This window comes from Hirundo rustica, chromosome 2 (genome assembly GCF_015227805.2).
Source record: "Hirundo rustica isolate bHirRus1 chromosome 2, bHirRus1.pri.v3, whole genome shotgun sequence".
NCBI lineage: Eukaryota > Metazoa > Chordata > Aves > Passeriformes > Hirundinidae > Hirundo > Hirundo rustica.
In genome coordinates, this window is record NC_053451.1 from 81,203,605 (window position 1) to 81,217,961 (window position 14,357).

The window sequence follows — 14,357 nt, forward strand, 5'->3', positions numbered from 1 at the left end:
GGAACCACTACATGAGGATCTACTTGCACACTCTATAAAAACTAGATGCTCCTCTGGAAGGCTTTACAGACTAAAAAGACTGAAGAGTTGGAAGACAAAAAAGGCCGAGATAGATCAACTGCCTGTTGAAAGGTCAATGACAGGAGATGGATGTAATGACTGGAAATGCTTCCCTAAATTCAGTAAACTGTGCAGAATATAGTCACTGTTACCACTTCCGCTTGAAATTTATTTAACTTCAAAACCTTTAAAACTAATTGCTTAAACTGTTTATGAAAAACATAGAAGACTGAATTCAAAAGGGCAAAATGCTTTGCTAAATAGTCTGCTAATTTCAAAACCATGCCAGATTTTACTATTTTAAAGACTCCCATGCTTTACAAGCAAAACTCTTTATATATTTATCCTATTAACAATTCTGTTAACTGGTAGGACTATACATACAAATCTGGAATTATGTATATCCAAAGTGTTCTATTCACTGTAAACCTGATCCTATATGTAATGAAAGTTAAGTTCACTGAAAAAATTATTCCTTTTGAAAGTGGGAAATGTAAAATTAATTTCAATACTGTTTTGTTTTCCCTCCTTTTTCCAGAAGCAATCATCTAAAGATATGCTAACTGAAGTGTGTAACTTTTGGCTTGTAAATGTTGTGTGTTTTGGAAGCTGAAGAGATATGCCTATTTAATAAGGGTTATAAAGAAGATTTAAATGCCTCTCACAAGGGAAAGGTTCTGCTGCCACAGGTTTAGCCCACATACAAACTTTTCATTCACACAGAACGGGGAAAATTCCCAACATAACTCTGAGTGAAATGAAATAACTGAAGAAAATAAGTCTACTGTAAGGTTATGAGGAAATACTGCATATTTTATGAAAAAAAAAAAAAGTCAAAGTCTAACGTTCTGTCACTGGTCAATGGAAAACGGAAGTTAATAATCAGTTAATTCCCAGGTTTCTGTTTTATTCCTTGCTTTCAGAATCAAACAAATAAACAAACAAACAAACCAACCCCATCATATATTTTAAAGCTATTGTAATCCCAAAATTGAATATACCATCAGGAAAGAAAGATGTATTTCACCTGTCATTTTAAAAAATGGTTACTAAATATAGACGCATTCCATCTAATCTGTTTCTTACTATTTCACTGTAGGAAAAAAAAAAACAAACCCACAAAAAAAAAAAAAAAAAAAAAAAAAAAAAAAAACCAAAAAAAAAAAAACCCACAAAAAACAAAAAAAAACAACAAAACCTCCCCCCATACACACTAAAAACAAACAAACAAAAAACCCCCACCAAAACAAAAAAAAAGAACCTAATAGAATTCTATTTGTGTCAGTCTGTTATATACAAATATTATCTATCATAAAAAAGCTATAGTGACTTTTAGTGTTCCTGTCTTCTCTAGAAATCACTTTGCATTTTCTTTGCTATGGAATCTTGCAATAAAATGCATAGAACAGGAAAAGCAAGTCACCTAGCAGTATAACCCACAGAAAAATGAATGCTTCAGCACTTATTTTTTATGGGCTAGTTAACCTCATTGGATTTATATAACTGCCAAAGCCTGACCTTCATTACTGTTGATCAGAGCCGAAATTTACTTCCATAAAAAATTATATTGACTACTTTAGAGAAATAAAGGAAAACACAAAAGGCACAGAACCTACTTACTCTTATTATTTGATCTATTTTTCTCAATATCTGAGGCTTACCATTAACTGCTACGCTGGGTAAACTGGTAAGCAAGTCTGTGTTCATGCACTAAAGCTTGCCAAAAATGATCTATCAATTTCCAAATGTGTAAGTGACTATCTAATAAATAAGAAAGGGCAAGCACCTTAATATAGAAAAATTTAAAATATGACCTACCTCCAAGTGTTAGGAACTGAATTGGCTCTGAGTTTTGGTTTTGTAATGCTACATGCATTTATACAAGGACCTTATTTTGCCAGCTTGTCAGCAATCATCTCTCACTATCTGATTATCAGAAATAGGCTTTTTCTGTCCTTTTATTCCTTTTATGTTGACTTCTTCATAATGTCTTAGTTATTCCACAAACATATTCTACATATTCAAAATGTTTGGATAATCAAAATTCTATTTATAAAATGCCATTATAATGGCATAATTAAATTTTTTAAAAAACTGGTAAGTATACATAGTAATAATAATAATAAATAAAACAATTAAAAAGACTTAATTATCTCTTTTTCCTTGAGACATGAGCAAGGTAAAGGACATGTACAAAAACTCAAAATGCTGCTCTAAACTTTGGTTGACTAATGTGTCTGTTTGGCCTCACCTTATAGTTAATCCTCAGAAATTCTGAATAAGTATCTCTGAAAAGATAAATACATGTAGTACATGTATTATTTAGGAAACATTGTCTTAAAGTTTATGTTTGTTTTATTGTAAACAGTAAAAAGAATAAAATATAATTTAAATATAGTGATATTTTCTGTTAGGACTTACATTTTTGAGATCAGTAAAACAATATGAAAGACAGAAGAAATTTAATCTGTCTATTGCCTGACTTTAATTATTTATTAATATTTAAATTATTTAAATTATATTTAAATTATAATAGTTAAATTATTATTTTAAAATTATTTTTTTTTATTTACACTTATTACTTGTAATTTTACATCTCCTTCTTTATTACTTTGTCATTTTAGCTTTTTGACTTAGAAGTTTTGCTTTTCCTTCTTGCCAACTTTTTTTCCTTTAATTATGTTTGTACTATTTTTATTCTCTTAACTACCTTTTTTTTTTAATAGAAAGAAAACAGACAAAAGGCAGTATTATTGCACATTACCTGGAGACACTGTAAACAGAAAAAATCATGCTTTGACAATCAATGCTAACTTTATTCATAAGAAGAAAGGCAGCATTTTACCACAAACCTTCAAGAATCAGAAGTCAAGACATGGGAATTAAGATTAGTTTGAAAATCATAATTTGGGAGAGGAGAGTGACATCCTTTTGTGCTGCTTACCCATTCAGATACGCTCTAAAAGTTTTCTAACTACAGCAGTGATTAGAGGCGTACTAATTTGGAAATTACTCTAGTGTATACCAAAATGTCAGTCGCTGGGTTGAAGAACAAACTGATACTCTGAGATATTTCTTAAAAGCTGAAATTGCTGCCAAGTGAGTGGCAAGGAGGCAGCTGTTCTGGAGTCTTTTGCTGTGGGTGTGAAATGTGAAATTTGGCTACTGACATCATTGACCTCATCTAGCCAAAATATACCTATATGTGAACTTTATGTACATGTGATTTTTTTTCCATTTGATAATTAGCTCAGCTAAATGTATGGTTGAAGGTGGATGGAGGCTTTTTTCAAAGCAGTCAAACATCTCAATGTTTTTTTTGAGGATATATGTATGTGTGTGTGTGTGTGTATATATATATACATAAATAAAATCATATTTCTAATAGTGATCTATGGGCAACATCTTCAGGATACCTTGTGCTGTTACCTCCCTGGTGATAATCTAGGCCTCCATTTAGTTTTTGAAATCAGTATTTTTAAAGAGATTAGATTAAATGCATCAAGATCTATTTGTATAAACCCTTACAGTAAATATTTAATTCAGAAACACTGGGAGTATTTCTTCTAATTTTCTTCACTTTTGAATTGAAAACAGCCTAAAAAGCCAAGTCTTGAAGAAAAGGACTCAAAAAGGTAGATTTATATTTGAGTGATAATTTAGGGATGTTAGAATTGATTTTGAAAATTTAATATTTCGCCCCACTGCTAGCTGCAATAATGCCAGTAGATGTTATATGAGTATGCTTGTTACCAAAGATTAGGGCTGGAAGTTTTCGGGTTTCAGTCCTCATGCAGTTGAAAAAAAAATAATTAAATAATGATCCTTTATGTATTTACATTTTAAAATCACCATAGACTTTGTAGAGTATCTGCAGATTCTCACTTATTTGATGAATGAAATAAAATAAAATGGGTTTTTTAGATAACAGTCCCCTTTAAATGACCCTTTTTAGAGCTCTCTGGCTTGTCTGAATGTAAGAGCTTTACAGCAAAGCTCTGAGTGTACCAATTTTTCTGTCATCCTAAGCGAAGTCAAAAAATACTTCACTGCTCAGTGTGTATTCATGTTTCTCTCTCTTTTCCCTCCTGAGACAACTGCAGGACTTGAACCATATCAAACCAATTTAAACTCATACACGAGCATCTTCACCAGCCATTTGACTGTACTATTACTTGGGCAAGGAATATGAGAAAAATGGATAAAATGTAAATTGTGCTGGAAAGAAAGTTTATTCTATAAGTTGTTCATATTAAAATTTTGTGTAAGACTGTGCATCACTAGATTGTACTTTTTTGCTGTTCTTTCCTATGAAAGTAAACTAAGACCTTAGTTTTCTGGATAATTTATAGTGACAGTCATATTCTTTGCCAGGATGGTGTTCATAGCAAGTTGTTCTTTCTGAGCTCTTATTTTTCTTCATTATTCATTAGATGTAAACCACTCATAGGTCAATAAAGTAAAATAAGTCACTCAAGCAGACCTTCCTGGGAAGGATTATGCAAAAAATCCCTGTGCTCTAAGTAAAAAAGCTAATCTTAAATACCTCTTCTCTCCACATAAAAGGGCAGTGGAAGTTCATTTCTATATTCTTCTGTTTTGCTTTGTTTTAACTTCCTCCATTTGACAGCATTTAAAAAGGTCGCCAGATTCTCTTTCAGATAACCACTGTACACTTAGAAATAGGTTTCAGAAACGAGATTAGTTCTTCCGGAATGATGATGCTGAACTCTTGACCTGCGGGGAGAGAGATGATGATGTTGACTTTCACTCTGCCAGGTTGTCTATTTCTAGTAATTTTTCCTCTAAAATTCAGTTGTGGTAGGTTACAAAGTAGAGGTCGAGGCAAATTAAGTGGCAGCCAACCCACTGCATTATTTTATGCCTGTGATCTGTCTTAACTCTCTTGGTCATTTAAATGCAGGTGATGGCTTCAGTGCTGAAATAGTGAGGTGAAATGTAACTTGATTTAACATTTTAACGAGAAGGGACTGCTCTCTTCCTCTACTGCCTCAATGTAAGGTCTTTGATGATAACCAATGGTGATGGCAAAGTATATAATGAATGAAGGCACTGGGTGGTAGTGCTACTCATAAAAAAGAGCTTGGAGGTAGTTAAATCTGTGGGTTTAAATTTAGACTAGACAAGCAATTTGTAATGAATTATTTATTGGGTTAAATTTCACCCACTTTTTTTTCCTGTTCACCAGTTGTCCACAAACATATGGCAAAATTTGTGGATTTATTCATTACCTAGAAAATATTCATTTATTTCCTCAGTGAATAAATTCTTGGCCTGCAGATTGCTCATGAGCAGTTCATAGGGAATATTCAGAAGATGCACTGTGTGTGTTAGTTTCCACGTCTGCTTCGATATGCTGTAAATTAGCACTATTATTATGACTAAAAGATCAAATGAGCAGATGCTGTGCTGACAGCAATATTTCAGCTAGCCCTTTATTTAATTCTTATCAGAACATAATGTAGTACACTAACATTACACTTCTGGATTTACCTGCAACATATTATAGCTCCTATTAAGTAAAGAATTACTTTCAGTCTGGATTAGTTTACCAGTCCTATTTACACCATGGCCCCAGCATTGTGTTGGCACAGCTGAGAGGACAGAACGATTTAAGTTCAGTCAGGAATGAATGTTTAACAGCAGGATGGTATTGCATCAATATTATCAGCAAAATCTTTATGGTTAAAGCCTTGCATAAAATGAAAATACATATTAATATACTTTATTTACATTATGGTGCATGCACTTAGCATCTGTAGAGAGCAAAGAGAGAGCTCTTAGCTTTTCACTCTGGCCGAGGGGTTTTCTTTGTTTGGCTTTTTCTTATAAAGCAATACAGAAGCATGCATATTTTTAAAAAATATATTTTGGGTATGGAAAAATAGGCCAGTAAAATTAGTAAAAATTAATTGGAACTTTCCCTGTTTGGAGAGGTGACAACATTTGTGTTATGTCAGTATTGTACATTCCTCACATGTTAAGGGTCACCTGTGCCACAGTGGAGATGGTCAGGTTAGCAGGAGTGATAAAACAATCATAACCATTTTAATAGGGTTCTTCATTGAAGCTGTTTTCATGCCCATTTTTTCCTTTTACCTACAAAAGATACCCTTCAACTTCTCCCTGTACATATTGTCTATAGACCACCACAGTACTTTTCTTTAAATCTCACTCAAGCAGAGGAACTTTTTCTCTAGTTCTTCCATATCAGAGCATGAAAAACCAGCATTTGGGGATAGCTCTTTAGAGGTGTCTCATCTGTTTCCCCAGGGAATAAAGAGAGGTGGAGAAAACTTCTTGTTATTTGAATTTGTCTAATGTTCAGAGGTACCCCACCCAAAACTCCCTCTCTGGGTATTCACTTAGAGGGTATGACTTGGTATGAATGTTTCTTACACTGCACTAATGCAACTGGATCTATAAATTGCAGTTGTGATGGACCTCTGTGAAAAGACAAATCTGAAAAGGAAGAAAAAATCCATTTTTATAATTTTTGAAAACTCAGCCCATGATGAAGTATCAGTTGAAAAGCGTATGCTATGAAAATGAAAGATGATACCTTTTAAATAAAATGTTAATTAATGAAACATAATTCTTTAAAAGAAAACAAAACTGAAATATTCACTAGAGGAATACTGAACAAAAGATTATTTTAACTTTATCACAATGGTAATGATAACAGTTATTATTACTACTAGGGGAGAAGAACTGGGTATGGTGTTCTCGGTTGAAAGTGAGGATTCCTTTTTCTAAGTGAAAGACCTACAGCAAGCTGCAAAACTCAGGAAGAAGGACCCTCCATTTGTCCAACTAGAGCTGTATTTCTGTGCAATCTGTAACATAAAATTTATGAAAGGGGAATAAACAAACAGGTTTTCTTCCTACTGGTTCATACCTCTACATCAAAAGTATGAAGTGAATTTAAAATTCATGAAAACAATTATATTCTTGAAATGAAATTTCCTGCTGCATTCAGTGAGTGTAGGAAAAGTCATTGCAAATGGTCAGTCTGGTTTAAGCAAAAAATGTGGAGGAAATTGTTTTAAGCTCAGGAACTTGGTGAGATACAAGCACTTAAAGCAGAAAAGAGAAATGAAGTTTCATTTTGTTGGGGGTTAGGTGCTCATATTGCCTGATTTAAGTAGTTCTTGTCACACTCCTTGTCCCACTATGAAGTGCCAGTTTTTCTCTTCCATTGCACATGGAATGTGGGAATGTAAGAAATCCCTGAATTACACACCTGGGCTCACTGCCTAACACTGAATTGCTGCAGTGCTTGTGCCAGGAAGCTAATCCCATTTGGGACCTGACCCAAATGATTCAATCTTATTACACCCAAAAGGCATTGTGATAGCTTTTATAGGAGATTTCAGATATCTGTGAAATAAATACAGGTAATGTATGTATTTCAGAAGAGTAAATGCTGATTTAAAAAATTCTTCAAATAACTAGTATATTTCAGTGCTGAAATTACACCTGCCAGTGTTGCAGTGATAAAACTGTTTGACCATTTAAAATACCTTTTCACATATATCATAAATAGAAATAACTATTTCAACTTGATAAAGAACAGTGTATTTATTTGGTCTTATTGAACTCCTTTCGGACTTAAGGAAATGAGAATGCTTTATCTCAATATTGATACCCTTGGAAAATGAGGATAGATAATATCCTCAATATTTATCTTAAATTTATCTTCCAATAAAGATAATGGATTTTTTTAGCTATGTTTTCACTTTATTTCAGTAATCATATTGCTAAAAAAAATAAAATTGTAACAGAATTATATGGGTTTTCTGCATTACCATCAGTTTGTTATTTACTTCCACTGAAATGCAAGTTCTCAGAAATCTTCATTGTATTTGAAATTATAAGAAAATATAAAGCTTCAGATATTTTGAAAATAGTAACTTTAAAATAGGTACATGTGTAACATTTTTGCAGATTCTAATTTTTAAAAAATGTGGAATTTTTATGGTGCTTGATTTAACTATTCATTAGTTGATATCACTAGACTATATACTGAATCATAAAAACACAATGAAATAACTTAGGAAAAATGATAGCTCAAAAAAAGACCTCTTGCCAGTATATAGAAATAAATATTGGGGCCTTTAATGGAAGGATTATGAGAATGGAAGGACCTCTGACATAATCTGAGTTGAAGGTGAAATATTTCCCCTACAGCAATAAAAATGAATGTGCAAAAATTTTTTTATAACCCACCCAGTGCACAAGATCCTCTGTAACCTCTGGTTGACTTGTCACTTGGAAGACAAATTTGCTCATAGATCATGACTGCCAGAGTGTCTTTTCTGCAACTGTATCAGTAATTAGCTATGCCTTGTTAGTGCTCAAGGCAAGTACATCTGTCACATTGAAATAAAGGCTTAGATTTTTCACAATTTTAGATAACATTTTAGCCTTTCTGCTTTGTAGCACCAACAAAAATCCAAGCTATTGACAAGACTGTGTCAATGGCTTTTTAAAATGTCCATGTTGTATTAGTCCATTAGGAAAAAAACACAGTTGTAACTCTAAATTTTTAAAGATTTTTTTTATTAAATACAGAGTAAAACAAGAATTCAGGTAAAAATGGGGAGAGCCTGTGATTTTAGTTTCGGCTTAAATCCTAAAGTCTGTCGAGCTTTTCTGTGACTTTCTGTGTCCCATCAGTTTCAACTGATTCGATGCAGCAAGGATCAATCCTTTGTCATTTAATTGTATTATAGCTGTCTGTGTCTTTGAAAACAATTACAGAGCTATCTATCAATCTAGCTTCACCAATAAAAATGACCTCGTATAATTATAACTAATAAAAAATTAGTTTATGCACATTGATTATGGCTATCTTACCAAGAGGCTACAGTTTATTAAATAACCTCATGAGCATGATGGATTGCAAGTATAATGAGGCGGATCTGTGTTAGTATATGATATTATCAATCAAAAATACAACAGTCCAGGTATCCTGTACTTAGGCAGGCACAGAACAGAAAAGAATGATGGGCTGTTCCAGAGTAAGCTGCCCTCCTGGCTGTCTTTGACATTTATCCTGTCTCAGTCCAAGAGAATCAGGGCTATTTAATTTACAGAAATTTAAAAGCAGCTTCAGACACACATTGGGTTGTACCATTCATGCTGTTAGTTATTATAGTGGTCTGTTCTCTTGCCAAATGAGGAGTCCTCTGATGTCATATGTCAAAATTAATGGGCATAAATAATGCATGGGATGCTAGATTACAGATTTGCTCTAACTAGGGAATCCTCAATTAACTACTTTTAGCAATTTTTGATACCTGGTGCTCTTAAGGTTTGTTAGTTGGAAGAAAATGTTATTTGAACTTAGAGGGCAAATGAATGAATTTATTAAATAGGTTTTGCATATGAGAGAAATTATTTCTCAATTTATATATAGGCCAATAAAACATAGAAACATAGAATATGGTTTTAGAAGAGACCCACAAGAATCATAGAGTCCAATTCCTGCCCCTCCATGTACCTGAGAGCATTGTTCAAATTCTTCTTGAACTCTGTTAGGTTGATGCTGTGACTACTTCCCTGGGGAGCCTGTTCCAGTGCCCAACCTCCCTCTGGGTGAAGAACCTTTTCCTAACATCCAGCCTAAACCTCCTCTGACACAGCTTCATGCCATTCCCTCAGTTTATAATTTAACATGTTATAAAATGACATTTTTTCAAGATGTTTTTCAAGATGTTTTTCAAGAGGGTTAAACATGGACACATTCTTCATTGCGGCATAGTTTTGCTACAAACTGTAACTGTACTCATCTATTATCCCTATTCCAACTTATCTGCCTCTTTCTTTGCTTAGTTTTCCTCTGGAAGTCTATTTGGGATAATATGTATCCCAAAATTTGTTGGCCACATGAATTGAATTCCCAATGAAAATAACAGGAGCACAGATGTACTGCCCCAGTGTAAACATTCTACACAGTGGAGACCAAAACTAAGACATGAAGGTCAAAAATTTCTGAATGTTCATCTTTGTGAACTAAAGAATTTTTTGTGGCATATATTAAACTGTAAAACATTTCTTAGCATGTCTATCACTTGACTTAGAAATAGTGAAACATTTTTTTCCTTGTTTTTAACTTAAAAGCTGTCTGTAAGTCCATTTGTTTTTATTCTCTTGAATTTGTATTTTTTGTTTCCAGGGCTTGATCTATATAGGAAAAACAGCTGTCATTTAATGAAACTGCCATGAGGCAGACTATAGAACTTTAAATTCTATGGTTTTTAAGCTTCTATTAAAAATGCAACTTAGAATGAAACTAGCTGCTGGTGGGTTCTCATTCAGACGTGAGAAATTAAAAAAGTCAAAACTTCCCAAATGTTAAATAAATCATCACACAAAAGTACAATAAGTGAAACACTTAATGTGTTGGCAGTGTCTTGCTTAAGACTCATGCAGCCATGGTGCATGTATAAGTTATTAGAGATAAAACAGTTATATAAATATTGTAAGCTTTATAAATCTTCCTTTAAAGGTTCCACCTGGGTTTTTTAGGCCAGTGTGGTTTACATGGACATCTTTTTAACCATAGAACCATGAAATGTTTTAAATATTTGCATATAAGTACTGAGTATCATAGCAGGTACTTTACCTTCATAATGGAAATATCAAAATTTTCTTCCCTGACTTAAAAGGTTATCAGGATTTTTGAATGTCTCTTTCAGCTTTCATATAATGGAGGTATATTCAAGTTATATGCTAAGATTTTATTATAATATCCAAATTCACTTAGGACATTTACAAATTTGCAGTTAGGGAATAAAATCAAAATGTGATGACTCCTATTTTTCTTGTTTTGCTGAAATTTATTTTTTCTTTAAGAAACCAAATGTTACTTTTCACAGAATAGTACGTGATGAAGCTCACACTGTATTGTGACTTCACACTTCATTTTCTCTCACTACTCTTATGACGAAGGACTGTTTTTGATGGATTAAATAGAAAAAATGAACTTTTAATTTTTTGCCTTTTTTCATCTGAAACTTATCTTACTCTTAAATAATTTCACCATTAGGTATTGGCTTTAATTTCAGTCCCAAAAATAGTTTCTCATTTTAGTTAGATACACAACTCAGCCATTTTGGACCCTGTAAATAATACATAATTTTTTTACTATAGGTGTTCCCAAATTCCTCATCCTACATTTTCGACATGTAACTATTTTTGCTGAGCTTCATCTACTTTGGGAAATTTCACATTTTCAAGTCAGAGAAACACTATAACTAAAACATTCTTTCCCCCCACCCCCTCAAATTATATGTCCCCTGATATCAAGTTAAAAATAAAGAAAAAGGACAGATCATATTTAAAAGAAATAAAACCTAAGGTTGTCAGTAATGTCAAATATTCACACCATGATTGAACTGGAATAATTTCATTCAAAAATTAACATTTTTTTTACTGGGAATGAGGTTTTTTGTTTCCCCATACTTGCTATTAACCTCTATACTGAAACACATACTGCAATGGGTAGTGAACACATGACATGATCAGCAGGACAAGGGTGTTGATTGTCCCCCTCTACTCTGCTCTCACGAGACCCCACCTGGAGTACTACGCCCAGCTCTGGGATCCTCAGCACAAGGAAGACATGGATCTGGTGAAGCAGGTCCAGAGGAGGGACAAAAAAATGATCCAGGAGCTTATGTAACTGTCTTACAAAGACGGGCTGAGAGAATTGGGGTTGTGCAATATGGAGAAGTCTCTGGGGAAACCTTAGAGGAGCCTCCCAGTACCTTAGGGGGCTTGTAAAAAAGATGGAGAGTGACATAAGGGCATGTAGTGATAGGACAAGGGGTAATGGTTTTAAATTAATGGGGAATAGATTTTGATTACATTTTAGGAGAAAATTCTTTACACAGAGACTGGTGAAACACGGAGAGGATGTCACATTCCTGGAAAGTTCAAGGCCACATTACATGGAGCTCTGAGCAACCTGGTCTAGCAGGAAGTGTTCCTACCCACTGGGAAGTGAGGTTGAAACTAGAGGTTTTTTAAGGCCCCTTCCATTACAAACCACACTAAGAGACTATGATCTATGACATTTGACACATGACAGTGATAGAAAGTACATTTATCTGTGTGGGCTCTAAACCATGGGTTTGGACTCTAAACCCATTGAGAAACTAGCGGAGGGAATCATGGACTGCTGTGATTTTGGCATAGTATGCACCTTGAGAAAAACTGCTCTAGTCCTTAATTACGTACATAGTCCCACATTATCTTCTCAGAGTAACTGATGTATACCTAGCAGAAAAAAACCCACAACTTTTCTGTTGTTGAGAGCTCTTTTCTCTTGATAACTAAGGTAGTTTTTAATTTAAAATGGATGTTTCTCCCTAAGTAGTTATTCCTTGAGATGGAAAAGAGCCATAAGTGGTGAGTCCTAGAATGTTCAGTTCAAAAGTTAGTGCAAACCTTATCTGAGAAATTCAAAGGTAAACCTGTTTGTAAGTCTTGTGAAGAAAATTGTCATAGGTAGGCTTTTTAGTTTTGGAAACGCTTTAAGAAAGGGGTCCCTTGAAATGCTTTGGATATGCATCCAAGTTCTAAAGAACTGTGGAATTTCACAAAAAAAAAAATCTGCACATGATTTTAAGTTTAACACTGGATGCAGTTGAAGAACAAGGATTAATTTTTTTTTATGAATCAAAAGCAGTAAATAAAATAGATTACATCATGAACATTTGTAGGTTTAAATATTAGCTGCATGCCGATATTTGCCTGGCTAGGGTAGCCAACGTATTCTAGAACTAGAAGTAAATCAATTTAACTCAGGACTGTCAAATACACAGCAATATATTATATAAGTAAGTGTCATCTTAAAAGCTGTGGTTCATTCACAGATCTATGGCATGCAAAATGTAATACAGGAAAGCTGGCAGCATAAGACAATTTACAGGAGTCTTCAGGTGTTGCAGAGCAATTATTTTGTTCTTTATCCAGAGCCTGTAAAATATTCCCTTGACAAAATGGTACAGATCTGAACATTTTGTCATTATAGGTGTCATACATATTGAACAAAAGAAAGATTTACAGTGCCCAGGGATAATAAATGAAATGCATTTTCAACCCCAAACTTTGAAATAATTATAGCATTCATAAATTCCAGGCATTTTTTCTGCATGTCTGTAAAAAAAGGAACTTGAATCACACTGGGGATCTCAATGAATTCCTGGCTTTTGTACTATCAAACATCATAATTTTACATGATGTCACAGATATTCATGTATCAGATAGAAATGGTATGAGATTTGAGGGCTTTCCATGACTAACTTTTTGATGGATTCTTTAAAATCATGAAGCTGATGACAGGGGAATTAATTTAATTGTGAGACAACAGCAACAACAACCACCACCATGTCACTTATTCTAATGGGAGAAAAGAACAGAAGAGAGAGATAAGTGTACCAGTGCTAGATAGAAGTAGCCTAGAAAGTCACCGAAGCATATCAAAATGATGAAATTAAACATCTGGAGAGTCATCCAGTAACTTGAGAGAGGTTGCTGTAGTGAACCGCATCAGGACCACCTGTCAATTAGTAAAAGAGCTCAGAGAAAATGAAAAATAGAATTCATAACTCAAAAAGAAAAGTGATAAGAGAAAAGTAACCTCAGATTATGATTTATTCAAAAAATGAGAATGTCTTTTTGCAAGAAATTAAAAATTACACTTTCCAAATCCCTGTCCAAATAACTGTCAAAATCAAATCTATTTCCTTAACAGCTTCAAAGCAGCAATCACATAAAAAGAATGGGATGGTGGAATGCATCAACAAACCAGGTGTATAAAAAATAGTTTAAGTAGGTTGAGGTGTTACAGCTGAGATGCTTTCAGGACTGAAGCTTTCAGGTCACAGTGTTACTTCTCAGAGCAGGCAATACCTCATTGCTGATGACTTGTTAAAGCAAAGACCTGCTGTTAATTGTTGCAAGGCTTTACAATGAAATCCTTTTGAAGTTACTGTGTGCATATTTTGATGCAAAGGATCAAAGATAACATAAAAAAGGAGGAAGTGTACAAAGCACTTACATGCATTCTTTGCACTGGGATGGATAACCTAAGGTCAGAGTAGCTTCCATATACATTCAGGTTGGCATGTTACTTTAAGACTGTATAAAGTGTTCAACATGATGTTTAAAGAGAGCACATTTTTTTTCCTAGATGCCTTGTATAATTTTGAATGTGCTCTTCTTATATAATTCTTATAATTTCAAATTAGATACCATCTCCATTG